This window comes from Syngnathus acus, chromosome 22 (genome assembly GCF_901709675.1).
Source record: "Syngnathus acus chromosome 22, fSynAcu1.2, whole genome shotgun sequence".
NCBI classification, from domain to species: Eukaryota; Metazoa; Chordata; class Actinopteri; order Syngnathiformes; family Syngnathidae; genus Syngnathus; species Syngnathus acus.
In genome coordinates, this window is record NC_051106.1 from 7,307,694 (window position 1) to 7,332,631 (window position 24,938).

The following is a 24,938-nucleotide window of genomic DNA, read 5'->3' on the forward strand; positions in this document are numbered from 1 at the left end:
ATTACAACATTAACAGGATATGTCCAGGCCACAAGTCTAGGCCCAGCGGCAAAGTGATACGAAATACTTTAACTGCTGTTTGGGTGTCGGAGAAATATTAGTTTTAGGTCAGAGTCCATGAATACTCCAAAGCGCCACAGGGTCTGAAAAATAGTGTAATGTTGATGGGAATTCCATCACGGCTCGATTGGACATGCGGTCTCTAAACTGTCTCATGGTTCTGAAACAGTCCATCGGTTAACCCAACATGTTTGACCACCACCACAATTCCCTGATAAAGTCCTGTTCTTAAGTTCAAGCGGTCATTTGGAGTTCGATCCGAATCTTAAACCTTTTCAAATGACCCCGTCCGATGGATGTGATACGCAGTCGTCCCCAACCTTGTTCATCTTGACTCTCTCTGATGATGACAGGTAAATGACCTCCGTAAGCGCCGGTGCTGTCACTCGACTGTCATAAATGCCCCCGCCCAGCCATTGAAACCACAAAAGCAACATGCATATTTATGATTGCCCGTAAACACTGGCCTTTACGTCACACCGGCAGTCATGTGTGCACCTCACCGTGACACTCATATCCCGCCCTCAAGAGCCACGACGGCACATAGACGTCAAAGAGAATGCCAGTCGTTGTCAAAGTCTACATGCTGGATTCCATCAAGGCACGAGGAATACTCATTAATCTTCCCAGTGGGAGGAGGTGGTCCAAACGGGAGCGTGGCTATTTCATCTTGTATTGCTTCAGCTGAGATCTAAAGTGAACGTCGAGGCTCGGGCCCGATGATGACGACGTGAGCGATCCTAACCTGTCAGGTACATGCAGGAGTGATTCCGAGGAACTCTTGATGACGAGTGTACAATGAGTCCAGACATGTCGCTGATTGACAGCTTCACTGCCCTGCCAAAGCCATAATCCTGGAAGAATGGCAGACATTAAGCCTGTGCGCACTCGTCTAATGGCAACACAAAAACAGCATTCAGATTCCTCGCTAGAGAAAATATTGTTACGGCAATAATAGAGCGCTAAGAAATGTCGACTATTAATCGCTGGGTACCGCTTTGTGTTTTTCAAAAATATAATATTTGTATGCGAATACTTTTCAGTCGGTGTCGTGTAAATGTGCCGTTAGCCTTGATAGTACTTCTACAGCCCCGCCAGTCGGATGGTGTTAATAGGCAGGGACGCGTTCATCCAAACAATAAGCCACAACTGGTGTGAAATCCTTTTTAGTCCCATGTGAGGTGCACCCGTTATTCTCACCACGCCTCGGGCCATCTTTCATCTTGGCCGTGTTGCCCCGTGTCACTGTTGGCTTCCCTTGGCAGAGCTGTCAGACTTCCTGTATTCCTCCGTGAATGATACAATGGTGCAGGCAGACAACTCACCTCTAATTGGTTGTGTGTCATTTTTCTTTTCCTCTTGGTCGCTATCCTACGTACAGTTGATTGTGATTCATGGTTGGAAATGCTGACAAACGCTGGAACGTGTCACCGCGTGCTCCAGTCGATGCAACCGTTTTACGAACGCAAATAACCTTTGACTCGTATCTCCTGGTGAAAAGCGGCGCAGTCCTACCTTGAACGGCGGGTTAAACTCACCAAACTCCTCCCCTGAAAGGTCGGGCAATAACGGAGACATTTGTGAAAGATGCTTCCTGAGCGTTAATGTATTGACAAAATGTGTTTCCTTGCTTCGTCACATTTCACATAACCCGGTGACATTGGTGTCATGGAGAAGTTCGGACAACACAGCTGACGTGACTGGAGTGTAACGCTACTTCTCTGTGAACAAATGAGGTGCGGCTTAGACTAGCTAGCGTTCTTTGTGAATGGCGTTTGACACAGCATCGCAAAAATGATGTTGAAGTTCAGCCAATTCTTTTAAAAAAACAAAACACTTTCCTTAGTATTGCTGCTGCGATTTAGTTTGTATTTTTTTTCCAAGGTATTTATGTATTTCTTTCGTCAACACAAGCAATCAGTGAGCTAGCTAGCAAGTTAGATAATTCATCTCTGGCTAATCTGGGTAAAACAATCTATTTTTTAGCCTTATTATTGCGATTTAATAAGCAGTTATTTTTTTCAAGGTCCTCTTTCCATGTATATTTCCTGTAACAAAAAAGCAATAAGTTAGCTAGCTAGTTAGCTATTTTTTCAATCAATCCATTAGCTATGTACCTAGCTAGCCAATTCAGAAATGGGCACCACCGCGCAAAGCTGACAAAAGGGAAGACCCTTTTCCGGAGCTGCCTTCACAAATGGGTATTTATCCTTCTAGGTTCGAAATGATTGGCAGGTGTTTTGGAATGCGTCAAAGGTTACGGATGCATCACACAGATCTATGCTAATCGTAGCCTCTAGTAAGCAGCACCTGACAGGAGGAGCCTTTGCTCGGAATGAATAGTTGACATGTTTTCCGGAGGAAAAAAAAATAAAACAGCCTGCCCAGCGCATTATTTCTCCTGAAGCCAATCCTCAGTAAGTGTTGAAAGGATTTTGATTGCCTGCAAAAGTATTCAATGCGCGGCAAATATTTTGGACACTGCTCATGGTTTCCAGGGTTTCTTGCTAAACCAAGCAGAACAAAATCAACCGAGCCGGCGGTGCGGAAAGAGGGGAAACAATATTGACCTTTTTTTTTTTTTTCAAGATTATTTTTGAGAAGCTCCGTGTCCGATGAATTTGCTGTTATTCACATCAGAAGAGAAGACTCTCTTGGATAAAACGTAGCCGTATTACTGTAATGAACTGTAAGCATCTGCCCCACGGTCTTTAAAGGGATTACTGCAACAATACAACATCGTCTTTGTCAGCACTTAAGGTCTATATAGTCGTGCCTCAGGTTATCCCTTTTTCCAGAAAGGAGGGATTGGCCCATTTTAAAGATATATATTTTTATTTCATCCTCCCGAAACACTCTTATACTTCTCATCACATTAACACCTCAGTTGCACTCCAACGCAAAACACGTTTCGTAATGGGATTAGTCGGAGGGAAAGTTGCTGTTTTTCCAGCAGTAAAACTTGACATTGTGTCTTTTTTAATCACATCTAATCCGACAAAAAGGCTGTAAAGGAATTTATTTTTTCTGCTAATAAATATCCTTTTGACAATGATGCGACGGTTTTAGAGGTTGCCGCACAATGAGGGTGAGGGACAACCCCGCCCTCCCCCAACCCCCTCGCGTCCTTCCAGATGTTCTCGTGTGACTTCCTCCCCATCTGCCAGCCTTCGTCGCTTAATCGATAGGAGGTCCATTTGCCGTATCGTACGGTGGCATCGAGGCAAACGGCGGATGGTATGATATGATAACCCGAGGGCGAGGGACACAGGGGGGAGAACTTTACACTAATCGATACAGCCCGTGAAGAGGATTCCTAAAATCTTTCAGAATGGAGATGTAAACGTTCTACACTCCTGGCATGTTCAATGCAAGAAAAAAAAAAGATGACTGTCCATCATCATTTTTCTTTTTGGGTCTTCTTATGGGTCACAATGTCCCGTCCCTGGATGGTAGCGGTGATATGAGCCGCCATGACATCACTGTATTCGAGTGGCCGGTGAGAACCAGAGAGGGGTCCTTCCTGGGGTCTCGTACATTACTCTGCCATCTCCTCTTTAAGGCATCCTTCTGCTTCCTAAACATGGATTTAATACCCTCATTAATGATATATGACAAGAGGGGCGATCAATGCGGGGCTGCGAGTTCTGGTTTGTGTGTATTCAAAGTCCCAGCATTGCCTTAAATGCGCACATGATGTTGCGTAAAAACCGGGCCGAGAATCAAGGTTCAAGTTTTGAGAGGTAAAACTCAAGCATCCACTCGACCCTCTGTGACCCCGATCCGAGATCAAAGTTTGGATTTGATTGCCCGCCAGCACTGGCCTGTTGAGCAGCCGCCGCGACGACCACTCGCCGCTTTATTTTTCTTATTAGATTGCTCTCCCGGAATTCCATTTTTATCCGCACAGATCTGGCCAGTGAATCACCATTAAAAGGGGCCCATCAAACTGTCAGGCCATGCGGTGCGCAGGTGTCCGTAAACCAACTGTAAACAAGAGCAGTCCGGCTGAATAATGGAAATCCAGACCGGTTTTATGTTGTTTGAGTCAACTTGAAAAGATTCATCATGTGATGAAGAAAAATGGAAAGAAGAAAAAAAAAAAAGAAGCAGTAGAGATGGAAAGTCTTCTTTTCGCCAATCACCAGCTAAGCTTTGTTTTCCGGCTCTGAATGAAGCACTTTGTGCCGAGCTCAGCGGTGACTTCTAAAAACATCTTCCAATCTGCCGCTTTTCTTCGATTAGCCTTTCTCCATAATTTCTCCACTACTTTTTCTTGTTCTTATTATTTTACTTGACGGCAGACAATTGCCCACTGGTCTCTATTCCCCCAAGGTCACGCCGAACCAGACAGCGAGTGAATGGACTTGGCCAAGAAAAACAAATGCACACCATCGTGTAGTTGTCACGCGCTCCACTAACACGCTGGAAGACCCGCTGCTCACTCGCCTTTTTTTTTTTATTTGCAAATAAATTACCCCCAAGCAGTGCGTGCACATAAATTATGTCGCACATAAAGTGAACTAAAAGGGGCACTCTTCATGATTTTACAAAATTGAGTGACATCATCCCTCCATTATATTCCTGCATAAGATTTATGTAATATTGTCTTAAAAGCTTAAAAGTGAGAGCAAAAAAAAGTTTGACTAAGTTGCGATTTATGATGTGAACTTTCTAAACACTAGTCGAAAAACAATGTGCTCTATGTGATCTATTCATGCAGCTAAGACAGGCTAATGTTAGCATTTATGAATTTGAGCATTGAGGATGACGACTTTCAGATTCAGGGCAACACAGGATGATGTAAGAGATCATGGTGGCATCACATGGGACTTTTCCTGCTCGGCACTTTGCCCGGTCCGTTGGCTCCGGAGGCCAGCGGCCTGATTGCTGCGCCGGGATCCAGCCGCAGCGCGTTTTCATTAGGAAGCGGGCCGAGATCATCCGAGAAGGTTCCGGCCCATTTATACATTTGAAACAGTAGAGGAGGAGGGGGGGGGGGATCTTTGGGTTTATTTTGAAAGAGAAGAACCTTGTTGAACAAGCATGAGAGCATTATTGAATGAATACTTTGGATCATCTCCACCTCATTCTACTTTTTTCTTCTCTGCGGACAATTTTCCTGCAATTTGGGATAAATTGTTTGTAAAATCCCTGTCGCTGCTTCCACTGGGAATCCTTTGACAATCGCTTAAGCTAGCAGGGATGAAGATCCTCTCAATGACATCATCAGTTTCCCGTTTCAGACACATGCTTTTGATCTCCATCATAAGCGCTCGGGTAAAAATACATTTTCACTCTACGACTGCAAAAGTAAAGTTTGTACGTGATACTGAAAGTGGCAACGTTTGACGAATATGATACGTGCCCAGCTAGTTGACCCGCTGGAGGTGTTTATTACCACCGAGGCCTTTGCTCGTGCAGGAAAGCAAATCTGCTCAGGTCGGTTTCCACACTAGTTAATATTTTATCGTGCATAGTGGTGTAATGACGCATATTGATTTTGCACCCTCTCTTATCGACGCAGCTGCAAAATGCTAATCGTGTACCGCGCGCTCACGGACACATCATTAGGTACACGTACTATACAATTCAATGCCTGTACAACTAAAGCTTACAGATCTAGTACTTCTTCTCTGCCATTGCCCTCAAACTATTCCATCATCTTTTGTTCACACGCCAGCGTGTAATTCAGTCACCTGTTCATAACTTGCAAGGCGCCGGGCTCACACGAATTGCCTTTGTGGAGGAGACAATGACAACTATGGGAGACTTTTCACAAGCACGTCGCGCCCTTCTTGACAGCTTTTTGTTTACACTTTCATTACATCTCCTCTATATTATCTGATACCTACACGCTGAGTCCAATCTGGCCGTCCCGTGCTACACCGGGCACCGGAGAGAGGTTCTTATATTACAGCCCATGAATCAAGGCAAAATGAAATGCACTCCAGTTGCTTTCAGATGGTATTAATAAGTGCTAGAGGTCTGTGGACACAAGGGGGACAAAAAAAAAACAAAGAAAACGCATTACATGTAATCTTAGCATCTGATTTGTTGCTCCCCAGATTTTTTAAAACAGACACTGTCATCTATGTAGGACTTTTAACACTTAAATATGATTTGCATACTTTGTTGGGTGATGCTGTTTTGGTTAGCAACAGAGTTGCATTGTAGACCAGTCTCATTAATTTAATCCAAGATGCATGTTTTGATAGGTGTTGCTGTTTTGGTTAGCAATAGAATGACTAGTTAAAAGTAAGATCATTGTTCATTTGATCCCAAATACGTTTTGATAGGTGCTGCTATTTTGGTTATCGGTAGAGTTTGCTTTTATTTATCTGAAGTGGATGGTGCACCCAGCAATGAGGTGTTTTTGGGAGTATGAGCAGTCGATGTAAATAAAGAAATAAAGTCCAAGTTGATTTAAGCATTTCATTTTCCCGGTGTCGGTTGAAGCAAGATTGACTTTCTGCGTCTCCCCCTTTATTGCGGTCCGTGTTCCATTGACATCTCAATTGTAAAAAAAATGATATCCCATCGCCTGTCCTCCCGAGATCAAATCAATTTTCCAGTGTTGGATGTCCGTCGCCGGAGCAGAATCCATTATGGTCAAACCGAGCCGGCTCGAAGCATTTAACTTGCACGTTAACAGGTCCGCAGACAGTTGCTCTCAAGTGAGAAGATGCATCAAGTTTTAATACTCCGAAAGCCGCAGAAACCACTGAAAGATTAGTCGCTCCCGTGACTTGACACTTATGACTTGTGGCTTTTAAACACAGGCGGCCATGAATGTGAACGTTGGGATTTGTCTTGAGTGCTTGGTTGGTGGCGTTGTTAGCTGCTTGTTCCCGCTTGGATGTGTAGGAAGTGCATCCATCTGCAGTTTGGGGGGTGGCTGGTGCTGAAAAACAAAATTGCCTCTTCCTTCCTTCCAACTTTGACCTTGGTACAAGCAGTGACAACTGATAAGCGCATCTGGATATGTGAGGATGTCCCCGCCGCGTCTTCCTTCGAATGTCGCACGTTGGCAAAACTCAGAGTTGTGTGCTTCTGCACTTTCGTCTTTCTCACTTTTTTACGCCCACCGGCGGGAAATTGGCGTCAAAATTATGGTTATCCGTTCTGCCTCTTTCCAAATCGCATTATGACATAACTTCCTCGTCCCTTTTCGGCACAACGGACTTCCTGCAGTTCACGTTTAAGTCTCACCTGCCCCCTAGTGCCACATTTCACCATTATGAAACACACATATACATATAAATATAAATAAATAAATATGCTGGGAATAGAAAATAGAAACTCATGCCTCTATGCAAGGGCCCAAGCACAAAATTGGAGCCAGTTATATTTTGATATGACAAGTGTCCGCACACTTGACAGCAATTAAACCAGCGTCTTTTTCAAGATTTGCTTTTTGGATATTCTTTCTTTCAACTTGTAAGCGCCTGTAAAGTTTTCTTAAACAAAGAGACCGCCACACTCTTTGCACTCGTCGCTCGCTCTGCTGCAAGTGTTGAAATAGTTACATGCGCTCTGTGGTTGGTTCTGTGATGGGAAAAAAACAAACTAAACAAAAAAAACGCTGGTTTGGCAGAGGAATTTGGAAGTTCAGAAGACCTGCCATGACGAGCTGTGACTAGAAACTCCAGAAGTGGCAGCGATAAGATCTCATAAAAGTTGTATTTTGTGAAGAGATGCACACCACAAAAAAACTACATTTATATAGTGACAATAATATTCTTCAAAACGCCTTCTGAACTGTAATTGCCCCCGTCGTCTGTTTTCAACTTCAGACAAGAGACCGTTAAGCATTGTGAGGCGCTAACAAAGGAGCTAACGCTCAAGGCCCAGCGTGAGGACAATGGCACGTCACCAATCAGTCGCGGCGGCGGGACACGGGCATTCGATAATGACCTGGCACTTCCCGCGTTTGTAGACGTGCGCTGTCTTTGTACCTCCGCTCTATTATCCATTCTACGCCGTGGCCCGCAGCCATTCGCACCAGCTCAAGTTGTGGCCGCAGATCAGATGTGGAACAGGAGGCTTCAAAAGCTTCAAAGCCAAGCTCGCTCAGAGCGCCTCGTAAATTAGCACGGCTACATATGCACGTGCTCGTCGTGCCCACGGGTCATGAGCCAGTCCAAAGACAACGGTGAAGACTTTTTTTGTGGATAAATAAGAATTTATTCTCCATCAAGTATGACTATTTTTCTTCATATTAACACATCTTAGGAGCTTTGAGTTTTTTTTATTAAAAAAACAAGTTCTTATTAAATTATGACCTAGCATGGTCATGACAAGGTGCTGGAAATTTGCTCTTCCAGCAAGTTCTTGTTTCCACGCCTATTTGTCGCATTTAACAGTTAACGGGAGGGAGTGGAAGTCATCACCTGACAGATTTGTATTGATCTTTTCCGGCCACGCTGTCAAAAGGTAGCCGTGCCAAATAAGCCAGCTTGTTGTCCAGTGGCCAGCTGATCTGTCAAGTGGGCTGTCTTCTAAAGGGCATTCCCCATCCATCCTGACAGTAATGGTGGAGGTCAAAAACAAACAAGTCCATCATAGCGCCCCCCCAAAAAAAAAAACGTAGTGTGCACTGGCGGCGCTAGGGTTTTGTTTAGAATTAGAACATTAGAACATTTTTTTATTTTATTTTTTTACAAACCCCAAAAATTCTCCAAAAGCACTGATAAACTTTCAGTGTATTTTTAGCTATGGGGCCTTGGAGGAATGCGGAAAAAAATTCTGCAAAAATTAGAAAATACCCAAAAGTCACTTATCTGACCAATGGGTTCCAATTTGCTCCTTTCATGGCGTTGAAATTTTCTTCCAAAGAGTAAAAAAACAAAGATTAAATCCCTTGACTCCCAACTACTTTTGTTTGATAAAGTTTTGACTCTTCTGAACCCGAACAGTGCAATGCCGGTAATACAAATATCACAGCTACATTTAACATTGTTTCGAATAAACTTCTCTTTCTATAAACGACAAACAAAAATCCTCAAGCGACCCCCCCCCCCCCCCCCCCCCCCCCCCCATGTATCCATAACCCTATTGTTTACGAGCGGGGCCTTCTGAGAGACGCCTCGCGTGCCCGAGCGGAACGCGGCGAACCGGTGAACCCTCCAACCTTGAAATGCAGATCTGAGGCCCGCCGAGGAGCGATGACAGCTGTCATAGCGTATAGTTGCTGTGATGAAGCAAAACCGGAAAAAAAACAGAAGAGAGTGTGGAAAGAGGGCGAAAAAGAGAAGAAGCAGCAACTTTTGCAAAGACGCGGGAGGATTGTTCTTAAGTGTGCTAGTCAGCATATAAAAGTGGTGGATTGAGGACTAAATAAAAATGCTGCGAGTGACCGCTTGAAACGCGCAGGCTGCGCTGCGGGGGATTCTGCCTCCTTTGTTTGGATGCTAATATGCTGCTGTGATAGCAATATTGGAGAAGGGGGTCCTCCTCTGCCTTTGATACCCATTAGCCCCCCCCTCCCTTCCCTTTCCATCCCCGCCGAATCTTTTTATTTTTTACTAGCCTGGCATAACAATAAGACCATCCCTTAGAGACTACATTTATTTTGTAATTTTTTTTTTTCCTTCGTCTCCATCCACTGACCTCAAGGCACCGAGCGCCCATCAACTTGAGCCTAATGGCACCTCAGTAATCAGACTGTGTTGTTGTCCAAAGGACCAATAATCTCCTCTTGTATTCATATTTAATGTAACTGCAAGATTATTGGATTGTCTTGCAGCAGCCTTTTCCTCACTGTAATTTAGTAGGATTCTATACGATAAATAATGAAATAAATAAAACTAACTAATGAAAATGATAAGCCCTAACTGCTTTTACATTACAGCTTAATATACTAACAACTATACGTTGTGGAGTCTAATTAGATTCAATACAAGAAGATGGGAGTGTCACTAGTTTTACGGACTCCATATATATGTATATTAGTGCACCCCAAATCTTGTCATTAGTGCTGACATCATCGATCGAGCGTGTCTTTTTCATGTTATATTGGGGTTTATTTATATATATTTTTTATTTTGTTCTCTAAGGCTATTACCCAGTGTGACCACAAACAGCCTCTTGTGAATCTAACACGGACCTTCGCTTTTTTTGTGATCGTCTACTAAATTTCCCTGTTGGTTGCGGCTGAGATGTCATATTAAGTGACCCGCTCGTATCCTCCGTGTCCTCGGTCACTGTGTAAAATGAGCCCCCATTGCACCCCCCTTAAACTGGAGGTTATAGATCAGCGTCCCTATATGTCTTTGTGGGTGTGGGCAAAGTCACGTGAGACGACAGACAGGAAATGGACAGGAGGGGATCAAAATGAGTGATGAGGCGGCGTAGTTGACGGGGGGAGGGGGAAAGAAAACAGCAAAGTAAGAGCAAGGACCTTCTCCAGTTTCATTTTAATAGCGGCGGGCCATTTTTCTCCCTTTACGCTAAGCACAGAGCTGACCATTATAGGGCCTCTCTGCAGAATGTGTCAAGCTGCTGCTATTAAAAACACTATTTGCACTGTCAGCTCCTATGAGCCAAATCTATGACCCCCCCTAACCCTCCACCACCATCCGCTTTTTTTTTTTCCTTCACAACTTTCAGGCCACAATATCATCCGTTAAAGGCGGCGGGGCCCATTACACTTGGCCCGTTCACACCAGCTTGCATTAAGCTAATATTATCTATTCCCTGTGTGCCCCCCCCCCCCCCCCACACACACACACACACTTCTCCCCAGCCCATCAATTATTAATATCTCTCCGCTCACGGCTAATGTTTTACTCTGCATTATTTAAGGCCATCTTCATTTATCAATAAACATAAATGTTAAACAAAGAAATGCTGATGAGCGTGAAGAAGAAAAAACAAGTTTATGAGATGAGTTGGAAAAAAAATGGAGGTGAATTATGTAGGTGATATTCATTCGGGAATGAGAGTGTTGTAAAGACTAAGGGGGGTGGGAGGGGTGGTGGGATTGAGTTTGGCAGATTTTTTGCAGTGTGGAGAACTTTGGGACTTTTAATTAGATTTGTTCAGAGGGATCAAATCAACCAAAAATCCCCTTACATCACCTGCGCCACAACTTAGACCCGCTCCTCACGTGTCTAAAATCTTTTCTTCCTGACATATTCCCAAATACAGTAAACTTGCCCCGGTAAGAAAATAATCAAAAAGACGGAAAAGATCTTTTTGAAAAAATAAAAATTGAAAAAAAACTGCTTGAAAAATAAATGATAATTAACGGAATTCAAAACTAACTATAATGAACCATGCCAGCCTATTGTAACCCTGCTGTGCCGTCTTTGCTACGGAATGCTGGGAATTCCTCACAGCTGAGAGGACTGGGCTAAATATAGTTTCTGACATCTACTGTAAGCTGGTTTGGAATTTAGGTGAGACAAAGCAGAAGATGGCGTGCAGAGTGGGTGGCATTGCGCCTCCTCCAGCAAAATAGAACCGTGGCACACAATCCACTTGTTATTGTCCTTAGGTCTGAATGGACAGATTAGAACGCACGGCGCACAATGAATGGCGGCCTGCAATGGCAGCGATACCAGGACATTTATAGCGACACCCGAGGGGTGCGTTCCCTCGTACCTAAAGATCCAAACGTGACTTTGTCAAGGCGCTTAAGTTGACGGCTCGTGACAAAGCTCCCAATGAGTGATTTGCGGTGAGCGGTTTTTCACAGTTAGTTAACCTGCTGATGGCAAAGGAAAGGAAGTCACAATGTAATCTTCTTTGTTGATACTTTGAAAACAGAAAAATATTCTTTGCTAAAACATTGGAATCTTAGCTAACGATTCTCCTGGTGTTTTGAAAACAGTGACTATTACCAACGGGAGGTCAAGGACTCTGACATTAGTGCCTGATTTGTTCCGGCCCGTTACGGGGGAGCCTGGGGGGGAGGATTTGCACTCACCAGGATTCTGTCGAAACTCGATCTGCGGCGCGCTGAAAGCCGCATCCTCACCTGTTAACGGCGCACCTTCTCGTCTCCGGGGTCACAGGGTGGTTGCCACCCAGGACGCTATGCGATTTGGAGGATGGTGTGTGAATGATTCATTGCGCGTGTAATTACAGGGTGTCCGCTCATTTTTAGCAGCTGACTATTCAAACAGGTGCTGCGGAGATGTGCTCGAACAGGGCATGCTTACGTCTATTTTCAAATATTGGCACGTCTAATGACATCTCACACATAATTGGTTTGCTGGAAAACATTTGTGAACAAAAGGACTAAATGGGAATAATTCTCGCTAGGTTAGCTGTTAGCTAACTAAGTTGTTAGCTGACAGCTTTTTGTGAACGGACAACTTTGAATTAGATTTGCGACTGATTGTTAATCATTTGAGTCTCATCTGTCTGTTTTGTTTGAGAAGATGGAGCACTCAATGAAAATCTCGAGTGCTATGTTAGCCGCTAGCGCAATCATTAACTGGCTAGCTGACAACTATGTTTGGAAACAAATCTGCGTCATGAGTACAAGTACAAGTTTTAAAATGTTTGTCTTTAACATACCCAATCCTGTAATTATAGTATTTTTTCAGTAGATCAAATTATTTGTCTCATACTGGATAATAATATTCGTTTATTAACCAATGTGTATGTGTGAGCGACTAGCGTTTTTTTGTTTTGGTTTTTTTTTGTCTATGGGGAAATACAGTGGTGTTGTCGGACCGCACTGATCTATCGGACTCAATGAAGCAACCCTCTCCCAAGGCGATACAGAATGTATATAGACAAAACAATAGTGTATGTGTAATGGCAAAAAAAGATAAATCTATCTCATTAATCCCTTCTTCTCCCGGGCTGAGAGTCCCTTTCGAGGGAATTCGGACTGTGCAAGAACTTGGATGGTCACTTTGTGCATCATTATTAGTACTAAGTGGAACGATACTTATTATGGGTGTTTGTGTTGCAGTTTTTTTTGTGGTCTGGTCTGACAAATGAATAATAAGGATAATAAATGTTATCTGAAGCTATACATTAGATTTCTGAATAATTCCCCTTTGCAAAACATCTCGTTAATGTCATATCAGAAGTTTTTATGGTTTTCATCAAACTTGCATTCATTGCACGTCATCTCAACTCCAATAAAGGATTGATGAGGTGAGCAGTCACTGTCGTTTGGCATGTATTGTAGATGCTATTGATTTTTTTTCTTTAGTCTAAAATTACATTGATCCCCCCCCCCCTTCTCCATATGAGATGGCCTCGGAGTCCATAAAAGATATAAAGAGGTCATAACCATTTTACCAGCCTGTAGTCTCCCTCACAAAGATTTAGGAGGTCGTGAAAGGCTGATGGTTAAAAATGAGGCTTGTTGAGTAGGATCTGCAGAAGGATAGAAACACGCGCCTGTAAAATAAGTGTCAATACCTTTGATAGATTTTTCACTGCATTGAAATGTTTCATTTCTCTCAAGGAGCATTGCAAAGGATAAAATTAGTTTAGACTCACCCGAGCTGAAACCCAAGTTGATTGCAAATTCAATTAGAAGCGCATTTTAAAGGTTGGCGGACATTTGATACACCTGAAGCCAGATGATTTCCCGATGGATAAGGATACTAAATGTCAACTTTGAGCTTTAAATGTTCGTCTACCCTTTTGCAAAGTTCCACCTCGTTCCCTCGTGGACCATTTGGTTTCCAAATTCACTGGTTTGGCCTCCAATCAGAAAGATTAGTTTGAGGGTATTGCAATGTTTTGAATTCTCATTTCAGTTTTGCAATTAGAAAATGCCAAATTTCATGCCCACTCTGAAAGTTGCATGCACATGCTAATGATCTGTTCACCCCCCCATAAAACAGTTTTTTAATTTGAAAAAATAACACTCAATAGTATTACATTGTAAAAATAAACAGTACTTAATATGTACCATCATATTTATGCGAGTTTCGTTAGCATTAGCGGTTACCTTTCAGGAGATGATCATAAACAAGAGAAAACACTCAGCAAGACCAAGCAAGCAAGCAAAACCTTTCGATTCAGCTGCCCCATCGGATCTAATTGGTCCGCGTTGTGTTGTTGACAGGAAAAACACGGTTACTAATTCATCTGCTCACCTTTCCATCTCATGGGCCTAGACGAGGGCATAAGAGGTGAAGTTAGATTTCAAACTTGTCAATGTTTAAATTCACCTGTCAGGATGACGACGGACGTGCAAGTGCTTGTTTGCCCTTTCAGTCATCTTGAGCTGGGGGTTCACGCTCTGAAGACCACCCACGTCATGAAAAGGAAGCATCTTTCACAATAACTTCTTCCTCCTGAGATGTCATTTTCCGCACTTCTATAAGGTTGGGAATATGAGGAGGGGGGGAAAGGGCGAAGGCTACTCCCTGTGAGTTTCAAGGTCGTGCTCCCAAGAAGGTTGAGTAAACAAATGAGGAAAAGTACTGTTGTGTAGTTCCTCAAAGAGTTGCTTGACAAACAAACGCATTGTTCCTTGACGTTTCCCTATCTTTAAATACAATTTGTTTTAATCTCCACTTTCATTGACTATTTGGTCAGAGTCGTAAAAAAGACAAGAAAGAAGATATCATGTGATGGATGTGTGGGATTGTGTAAGAAATGAAAATAAATGAATCTATGATTGCCTTTTACACATTACAGATGCGCGAGACCAACGCACGGAGGTAAAGGATGATTTCAAAGGCGGTTGTTGACATTCATCTCCGGCAAATCTGCATCGTAGCGTCAGATAATACCCCAGAAATGAAGATAAATCCGTTCGTGTGCGGTCGGAGCTTTAAAGTTACTTTCCGTATTTGTCAAGAAGTTACAAGACGCTGCAGTCTTTCAGGATATGAACTGTCAAGCCCATGACAACGTGCCTTGTGATCAATTTGTGAGCCATTTTTCCAATTATAGGCACATTCTTTTTAACGAAAAAATCCATTTGTCTTCTAGCTTACATCTGGCCATTGGCGGAGCTAGGATTTCATTCCTTGGGGGGCAATGGGGGGGGCCAAGAATATCTCAAGGGGTCCGCAAAATGAAAAGATAAAATACAAACCCAAAATATTCTTCAAAAATCGCTGATGAAAAATAACTATATGTTTTTTACGGTGAATGAACGGAAATATGGAAAAAAAATCCCGGACAAATCAGAAAATACCCTAAAGTCAATTATCTGCTGTGGTCTGTCGAGTATCCTGGCGTGTCAGATATAATGGACTCATAAGTTGCAGAAATGGACTATGACTGAGGGCGGGGTTCACATCACTCCCTCGCTCTCGATCAGCCGGTAGAAAACCTCCACAAGGGAACCGGCGCAAAAGAATGCTTTGTGTCGGTGGGCTCTCCTCCTTTTTCTCGCCCTGTCATCCTTTGATCACATCGAGCTTCTTGATCTCGTCAAGCCCTCGCGGGCCTGACGCCACACGTTCACCACTATCCCCTTCAAGCCCCAACCTGGAAAACAGCCCCGGTCAGGTGACGGGGCCAGAAAATATAACCCTAAACAATGCCGTGTTGCCGGCACGCATTTCAATGAAACTCTGTCAATCGTATGGACGTAATCCGCTAGCACTCTGTCGATGGTTGGCGGAGGCCTCTGATCCGATCCGCAAGGCAGTCGGCCAATCGGGTCCATTGATAAAGTGTCACCGACTCGGGCGCTTTGATTAGCCCTTGGACTAATGCCACGCTAAGCAGAAACATTACTCTGCCTAGCGGAGAGGACGAGGAGCGAGGGAGGGAGCGAAAGAGAGAAAATGTACTCTACAGGGAAATTAAGCAATGCGAATGAAATGGCCAAGCGAGGAACTTGTTGGATAAATTAACAACGCAATTACATTACATGACACGGCAGCAAGATGGATGAGGAAAACTTGGCCGCTGTTATGTTCTGTTTTCCAAATTGCAATTTATTTGAGGGCTCTAATGGATGCTGTATTAAAACATCTCGGGCCGCGGTCAGATTTCATTGTGTGTCACCTCCAGGTGATTGATGAGCCTCTCTTCCACGCCCCTTGACCCCCCCACCCCTCACCACTACATACACACTCCACTTTACTCCAACGTTCCCCTCCAGGCTGCACTCACAACACATTTATTGGGAATTCCAAACACCGGGGTCCAAACATATTACACTGATATGCTTATTACGTCTTTGACGCCATCTGTTTTTAAACAATAGCAGTTGCGGCTTTGGAAATGATCAATTCCCCATTGAAATGAATGGAAATGTCATTGATTAATTCAAGCCACCCAAAAGACACAATATATTTGTAATATTTTTTTTCATAGGGATTGCAACGTATAAAAACAACCAGGGCTGAACAGTGTTGAAAAATAATTGCGTTTTTTTTCCCCCCGCCTCAATATTGCAATTTAATTTTTCAAGATCCTCTTACCTCTTATTTTTAACTAAATCAGTATATTAATTTGTATTACAATAAACAATTTCTATTTTATTCCTGCACATACATTTTATGATCATAACAGAAGAAGACATTCGCAATTAAGTTGCAATAATATCAAAAATCTTATTTTGCAGAGGATAAAGAATATATGCCTGTGTGTATTATGTTTTCTGTTTGCCTAACAATCGAGCGGCTATTCCTCGCCATCGCAACTGTTTGCCTAGCCGGAGAAAATGCATTAACGTTCCGGCACATCTGGAAATCATCGGCGGCTCAGTTACGGCGCTATCGTCGCGGCTTTACATCACCGTTCCTAATGACTCACAGCGCAAGGGGGGAAGAAGCGAGCGCATGCTATCGGCTTTGAACTGGCCGCCTTTTCCTCGGATGGCAACCCGATCTTGGACGGGCCCTTTCGACATATCTACCTCCCATTCCCTCTCTGAGAGGTTAACGACATTCCGCCGGATGACATCAGCGAGCGAGCTTCCAAGCCACAAGGCCATAAACAGCTTTGATTTTTTTTTTTTTTTTTTTTTTTGGCTTTGCAGGTTTGTTTCAGATGTGAGCAAAGGGATACATAATGAATGAGGCGCGCTGATGTTTTACTTAGCGGAAATTGCCGCGTAATACTTGGCCATGATTACGATCCACAGTGGCGGAAAGATGGATGTAGTTCTGATTTCTACATTTATTTTACGTGTGTATATTTTGTTGAAACCGTGTCACCCAATTGTCTATTTCGGTCGTCGGCTTTGATGGACAAGAGGCTCAATGCTGCGGTTGAACATCCCCCTCGCTGCCCTCCTTCCTCATCCCCTACAAGCCTTTAAGAGGTTACAAAAAGCCCCCACGCTGTACATCAAAACAACCAACACGGCCCCGCCGCATCATCCCAATTGACACGTGAGAGACGGCTCTGACCACAACAGTGGCCTCAGACTTTCATGGCAAAATGGCCGACTGACTCTTTACAAGGAGCCATTCAAAACAGACTAACGTCTCAAATCGTCCTTCTCCCCGTTGAAATCAATAGAAATGGCCATTCAATAAATAAATAAGCAACAATCATTTATTTTATTTTTTAAATGACCTACTGCATCCTAAAATCTTAAACAAGGTGGGCCACCCAAAAGAAAAATGAAACGCATCACCTAATTAGGCTTTCCTTAGACCTTTTTAATAATTCATGGTAACAGCGAGTCGACAAGGAAGTGGGGCTCCTTGTCCTCCCAGGAAGCCTTCCACAAGGATCATGTGTCCCATCCAGTATCAGGAAGTGTGAGCAACTATAAAAAAAATATATGTATATATATATGGATTTTTTTTTTCTGTGACTGGCTGTAAGTCCCTTTTGCTAATGTAAACTGTCTGTGCTTATACTGGCATGACTAAACATGGTGAAGTCAGGCAGCATCTGGTCTTAAGAGCCGAGTTTATTTTTCTACTGTATGAGAGCGAGGTGATATTTTTGTGTGGTTTTTGGGACGTTTCTTCGTCTTCCTTTTCCAATAAATCACCGGAGACGTTCTATAAACGTACTTTAGCAAGACCGCGCACGTCCACTTGCGCTGTTATGATTACAAGTGTGAGGCAAGAGTGTTAATATTCTGTCTGTATCCCGCTGAGGTGTAGCTCACGTCTGTCTTCTTTTTTTTCTTTTCCCTACTCGTCATTGTGTGGAGTGTATCTCCCCCTCCAGGACCAACTGCATTCTGGCGCATTCCCATTTCCACCCTCGGATTCTCCAATCTGTCATTGCAATCACTGGAAAAAAAAAAATCTAAAATAAAACATCCCACAGCCAAATGATGCTCCGGTGTGTGACAAAATAGTCGAAGGCGGTAGGCCGGGGCAATTTGCCTGGAATCTGTTCTTCCCATTCCAGGCTCTCGTTCGGGTTCTCCCCAGCGCCCGCCTGAGCTGATAACAAGTGTGCGTGTTGGGCGGAATGATGGATGGACTTTAGCCACAGGCTTGTCAGGAGGCTGCGCCGGTGCGGGGCCATATGGAAGAAGCAAGCGAGACAGAATATACATTAAAAACATTGGTTTTTTTTTTTTTTTTTAGCTGCCCCCTCTGCGTGATGACTTTCTGTCTGATCTTGACTGGCAAAAAAAAAATAGCATTGATATTGCGATATACTATAGAAGCCTTTAAATGATGACATCATAAACAACTCATGCAGTCACGTATTCTTTATCCTCTGCTAAAAAAAAAAAATAATATTGCATTTGTTTTTGTACAAAAAAAGGGAAGAGATCTTCAAAAAAGAATAAAGTATGTATGCCTCAGGGTGTTTATTGCCATTCCCAGTTGAAGTTTACTGTTAAAGTAAACCCAAATCATGGAGAATTATACATTGTTTATTTAACCAAACCACCTAAGTTCGCCTTGTGACAGCCTGCTGGCTTCGTGCTAAAAACAACAATATAACATAAACAGATATTCTTTAACATCTGTGAAAAACAAATCATATTTTTGCATTTGTTTGGGACAGCTAAATGGGGTTTATTTGAACTTTTAGGTATTTTCACTCATGTTGGATTTCTAATTCCCTCATCTCAAGAGGCAACTCGGAAATTACGGGGGAAATATAAGGGCGGACCTCATATTATTCCGATGAAATCATATTCCAGCTATGTATATACAGCTGAGTGCGTGTGTGTGTGTGTATGTGTGCAAGTTCTATCAGGCACAGATTTATGTGTGCGCATCTCTGTCAGTCGTTCCTAGTGGCCCTGCGGAGAGTCTGGGGATTGAGAGGGGGGCCCTGAGGAACTCCGTTTGATTGTTTAAAGTCCCGCTTAATTGGCGCTTTGTCTGCACGCTCCTAAATGAGGCGGTACGCCCACGGCGGCGGAGAGAGGGTTCCCGTGGAGACCGCGGGCCGTTTGACAGGCCCTGTGGTGGGCGGGTGGGCGCACTCCCCCCCTCGCCCTCCCTTACCCAAACTGCCAGGCAGCATCATGACAGCGGCCCATGCTGCACCAACCCTGGCCAATTAAAACTCGGCTGTCATGACCAGACAGTAGAGCAACACTGACTGAGTGTGACCGCGTGTGTGTGTGTGCATGTGTGTGTGATCCAGTCATCATTAGCCTATAAAAAGGAAACCCGCTCTCTATACATTTGTTTGTGTTCTTTCATTTCTGTGTCATGAATGTTGACTTTCATGCCTGTGCATGCAAAAATATGTGTCTGAGTGCCTTGTGAACTCAAGTGCTGGGATTGGGTTACACGCAGACACATTTGTAATTGGCAGAAATCATTTAGGACAAGCCCTTAGACCGCGTCTTACACGCTCGTGATTGTCGGCCAAAGACAATACTCGTAGTCAAGTCGTGAAAGAACTCGCCCTACTTCCTCTCGCAAATATTTCATTCTCTAGTGCTAACATATTTTAGTTGACTACGCTTCAACAAACTCCATAATTTGTCTTGAAAAATAAATTATAAAACAGGTGAGAAGTGATTGCCCTGGAATGACAACAATGAGTTAAAACCACCCTTTGGCATCTTCCAGATTTGTAATCCGAGATTCCGGCGCCGGCCGGGCACAGATTCGGTTTAATCCTGTCCCGAGGCAAGGTGTAGTTATTGAAAACTTCTCACCCTGTTGTACCCATTTGGAGGGCTCACCTCGCAGATATGAAGACTGTCAGACAAAAAGGGATCGCATTACATTTGGGCCTCGTTATTACTATTGAGTCGTCCACGTGGGATGCGTTGCGTGGAGTGAACAATGAAACGCTGTCGAGGTGGCGGTGGTAGCTACACTCTAGCCTTGGGCTAGTCTAGACTTTTCTGATCATTTGATTGACAGACAAAGTAATAAAGTCAACATCGGAACTTGTGCAGCTGCTTAGGCTAAAATGTGGCTAAAATTCAACATACGGTATTATTCACGATGATTTAAATGTAAATATATAATAATATAAAAGTTGGATACAACTAACCAATTAAATACATTTATTAGATTAAAAAAAAAAACACCGGCTCTTCTTAAAAAAAAACATGAGCCCTGATTGGTTGTGACCTGATGTCAACTGTGATGTCATTTTCAGTCGTAGCAAAATGGCCGCCTGAGATGGATTAATAACGAATGGATTTTTCCTTTTTAATTCATATTCCACAAATCTCTTTAAATACATGTGCCACTCGATCACATTTCACAAATTTCACCAATGTTTTATGACTTTATACCTACTTTTGTCTTCTTTGTTGTTTATTGCGTATTTATCATATGAGTATGCCCCCTGGTGGCCAATGTGCACATAACAGTAGGAGTATCACACAAACCGTTTCATTCATTTCATCTATGCGTCATAATCATCGTCCTCATCATCCTCATGGCTGATGTCCTCCATCTTGAAGTGTCTCCAATGATGGAATCATATCTTCTTCTTCTGGGAGCTGGCCCACATCCATCCAGGACAGCTCCACAAAAGCTCCGCAGCTGCCTCACAGCGCTTAAGTGCAGCATATGCTACCCAAGTGCCATTGTTTCACCCCTAAAACACCCACTTATTTATTTTTTTTAAAACAGAACAAGAAGAAGCTATTTAACATCACTTCCGTTTGAGCTGGAAAAGTAGGCTGCGTGAATGAGCGACGACTGTTTTATTTTTTTCTTCTTTTAGCGTTATTTTCTCACTAATTATGGCAGTGATGACATTTTGATTCGCAGCCTGCGAGTTTTGCGAAACAACACCATCTGTGTGCTTTCCTCTCATTAGCCTAATAGACGCAAAACACGCTTTGCAACAAGCTGTTCGCGTCCTATTTTGAGACTTTTCACCCCGACCGAAAGACGCGCATTTGCCTTTTGCATTAATGTAAGTGAGAAATGAAAATGAAGGCAATGAGAGAGCGGCTGCAATTATTAGACGCTTAACCCGCTCGCGCACCTTGCAGACGATGTCACAGTCATCACAAACATGGCATCGCCCCCCTCCTCCCATCCCCCTGGCTTCAATCCCTTCCGTCAATCTTTAAAAACAGTGACACCAACAAACCCAAGTTAATTTGCTTCCCTCGGAACGCGTTACAATCAGCGGAAAGGTTAATGTTTCTGCTAATTTAGAAATGCGGGGATGGCTGTCAGAGGAGGATGAGTAGTGTGTGTGTGTTGGGGGGGGGGTTGCTTTTTGAAAGGCCCTGACACTGTAAATTAAGCCTGTCACGTCGTCTCATCGCAGCGCCGGCGGATCAGGAGCCGCTACAGTCGATGATGTCAGACAGGCGGGAGGAAAGGCAAAACAGCCCTGAGGGACAGACAGACCTCCAACGCCAAAACACAGGGAAAAAAGGTAGCCGGCCACGTTGTTGCTTGACGAGACTTGATCTGATTTAGTGACAGCGGGAGAGGACGGCCGTTGTCTTGATGCAATTTCCATTTTGTCTGCGAGCCCCAATGATAGCCTACGTGTTCCTGCAAGCGTACTTTGCGAAAGCCTCATTTGAGTTGGCACCAAGACCAAGTAGTTATTTTTTTTTAATCTCCTTCACTTCCTGCTCTCCACCTGTCAACTCGCTCAACTCACCGCATGACTTCACAGCCAGAAACGGAAAGAAACGCCGGTCGCATGCCAATTTTCTCTTGTTGTGCCATCACTTTTTAATCCGCACCTAGTTTAGATTTAATGACTTCATCTTCCACGACAAAGTGGAACAAAACGTTCTCGGTGGAGGTAATTGGCATTGTTTGTGTGGTCCGAGGCTTGGATTAGCACGACTTTTCTTGTCTGTTAAGGTAAAAAAAAAATATGTGAGCGGATGAGTGTGGGCGAGCGTCATTACCTGCAGCCTGTCAGGACCGGGCGTTAATGGCGTCTCACCTGGCAGACCTCGCAGACTCCGCGCCAGACGTGCACTACAAGATGTGTCTGCGTGTAGCTGACGGGAAACGATAATTAACAGCAAACTTGTATTTCAACGCAGTGACACCTGAGCTATCAAACGGGCATACGGCTTTCAAAACGTGGGCCGCTCGTTGCGATTTCCATGTTTTAATGCTCGCCATTCATATGCGGTAAGTTTACGCCCCAAAAAAATAAATGTCGAAGGACAGCAATTAAAGTACAAATTGGCCACATGCATATTCCGCGATGATCTATGAGGGAATGTAGGATACTATTAAATTTCATTGTAATTTTATAATGTATTATTATAATTTGCTAAGAACAATGCCGGAATAAAAATGAATAAAAAAACTCATATTTTTACAGCAGTAGCATCTAATATTATGTGAAAACATTCTGGTTTGCTAACATAGTGAAGTTTAAATACAAGTATTGTAATTATTATTGTTGTTGGTATTATTATTATTCTTATTATTATATCCATTCTATTTATTATTATTCATAATATTAAAGATACATATAATATAGAAAATAGTCTTAATTGTTCTGAAGAAAGAAAACAACTGTATGAACATATATTTTCACATCAACTACATCAAAAATATGAACACTTTAAGGCGCATGTTTGCGTGTGTCTGAGCTCCAACCGCACACGCCGGCCTTGTGCGTTGGGATGCCTGACCAAGGTCACACAGACGAAATCACGAGACATATGAGAACGCTATTGTGAAGGTCGCGCCACGCGAATGATAACGCGGTGTATTGATGCAGTTCAAAACACCCGATAGATGCCGTATAAACGATGGGGAAAGATAAAAGAGGCAGCTGAGAAGGCAAAACAGGAGCGTGGAGACTGCATGGGGGGGAGTTGGCAATAGATGACCTTTCCGCAGAAAGCCCCCTCGCGCACCGTCTTGAGCCAAGGTACACTTTTATTTATAGAAGTCATTTTCCCGAGGTTATCCCGCGCAAAATGCCACTTCTCATTACCGGCCTGGTCCGGCCCGCGCCTCATTTTACGGCTGGATGAGCCCAGGCGGCGGGCGGGGGGACCCCGTGTGCAGCCCAGGGTCACCCGTTAAATCCCCCGTGTCCGAGCATGCGAGCGGTGGTTGTTCTGCGCTGGGCGGGGCTGCGGTTACCAGACGTGGTCAGGTGCGGAAATATATACATGAATGTGGGTGCGTGGGTGTGTATATATAAATATATAGTGTAATATATGAAATATATTTTAGGAATATATATATTTTTGTATTTAATATATATATATATATATATATATATATATATATAATAAAAGTATTTATTTACTACAGACTGCTTTAAACAATAATTTAGCAACTTTAATACAAATGTCATATATGTTAATTACTGAAGACTTCTTCCATCAACTCAAAAACAATCTATCACACAGTTTAGCTCTTCGCTAGATCTTTCCTGACATGGTCGCTCCCCGCAGGCCTCGCCGCTACTTAATCTTCACTTAGCCGCCATTTCCCTGCCTGCGGGCGACCCAAACCGATTAGCCGAGCTCGGCTGACCTTCCCGAACGCATTCGATATCACTTATTGATCAATTTCCCTATTGATCCCTGCCACCCGGGCCGGATCAAGGGCAAACGCTCGCACGGATTGATCCTGATTAGCCTCGACTAAACGTTGACAAATAAGTTTAGACGCGGCCCACCGGCAGGATATGACAAGGCGGGATTAGATTTGAGGAGAGCTAACAGTGGAATTGATACAGCTAGCACCGCAGCGGCCGCTCGCTAATCAAGTAACACGCTATGTTAATTCGGTCACGCTTGCCCTTTAAATGCGTCGAGGTTACACGTGGTCGATAGCGTTGACCTGAGCGGGCTTTAGATGAAATTCAGTTTCACCTGACGGCTGCCTTTTTACTATAACACATTTCCAAAGGCAAAATTTTTGGTAGCCCTTCGATTAATTCCCAAAAAAAGAAATCCAATTTTTACTTCAAACAAACTCTCCTTCCGTCAGTCATCAAGCGCCACTCAAGACCCGAACGTGGTCATTTCCAGTACATGGAAAAGCACAAGAAACCATTTTGGTGCTGTCAAAGTTTTTTTTTTTTTTTTTTTTTTTTTTGTGGCTCTCACCGTCGACATTTATGCGCTCTGACACTTTAGGTCCGCTATTGTGCTTTTAAGAGCTTGGCGGGGGCACTCAGCATCACGCACTGTCAACTGAGACCAAAACATACCTGTCACACGCTAGCCCGCCAATGCTGCACTTAAAGACGTTCTCGGCACGGCAGCGACGTGTTGATGGCAGAGTTTTTCAAAGCTTAAATGTTTTGTAGTTTACTTTTCTTTTCTTTTTTGATAGCATGGTTCTAGTCTAAAATACTGTCGAGTTTGTTTTCAAACTACACCTAGGGTGATAATCCCAAGAGCTGTCACATCCTAAAGCAAAAATCAAAAATTCCAGTTCAAACAAGCCCGAAGCAGTCTGAGCACCGCTTCAACCTTCACATCCATATTCAAAAGCCGAACAATCGTTACATTGCCGTGTCACGTCACCCTTTCCCTTCTCTCGCTATAAACAAATGAGCCCGCCGGCGGGGTCAAAGTTCAAGCCTGACAACGGGAAGTCGCGACGTGACAGGCTTAAGCCACT

At 43.5% G+C, this 24,938-nt stretch overlaps 2 protein-coding genes across 5 annotated transcripts in view; one reads left to right on the forward strand and one right to left on the reverse strand.

Annotated features, from left to right (window-relative positions):
• cdin1 (CDAN1 interacting nuclease 1) overlaps positions 1-1,545 on the reverse strand; it is a 61,455-nt gene extending 59,910 nt beyond the window's left edge. The window contains exons 1-2 of the mRNA XM_037241035.1: positions 1,261-1,545; positions 806-914 (exon numbers count right to left, since the gene is read on the reverse strand). The gene's annotated coding sequence lies outside the window, so the exon portion shown is untranslated. The remainder of the gene's footprint in view (positions 1-805; positions 915-1,260) is intronic.
• The window catches only part of dph6 (diphthamine biosynthesis 6), a 95,603-nt gene that overhangs the window by 21,768 nt on the left and 48,897 nt on the right, over positions 1-24,938 (forward strand). The window lies entirely within an intron of this gene.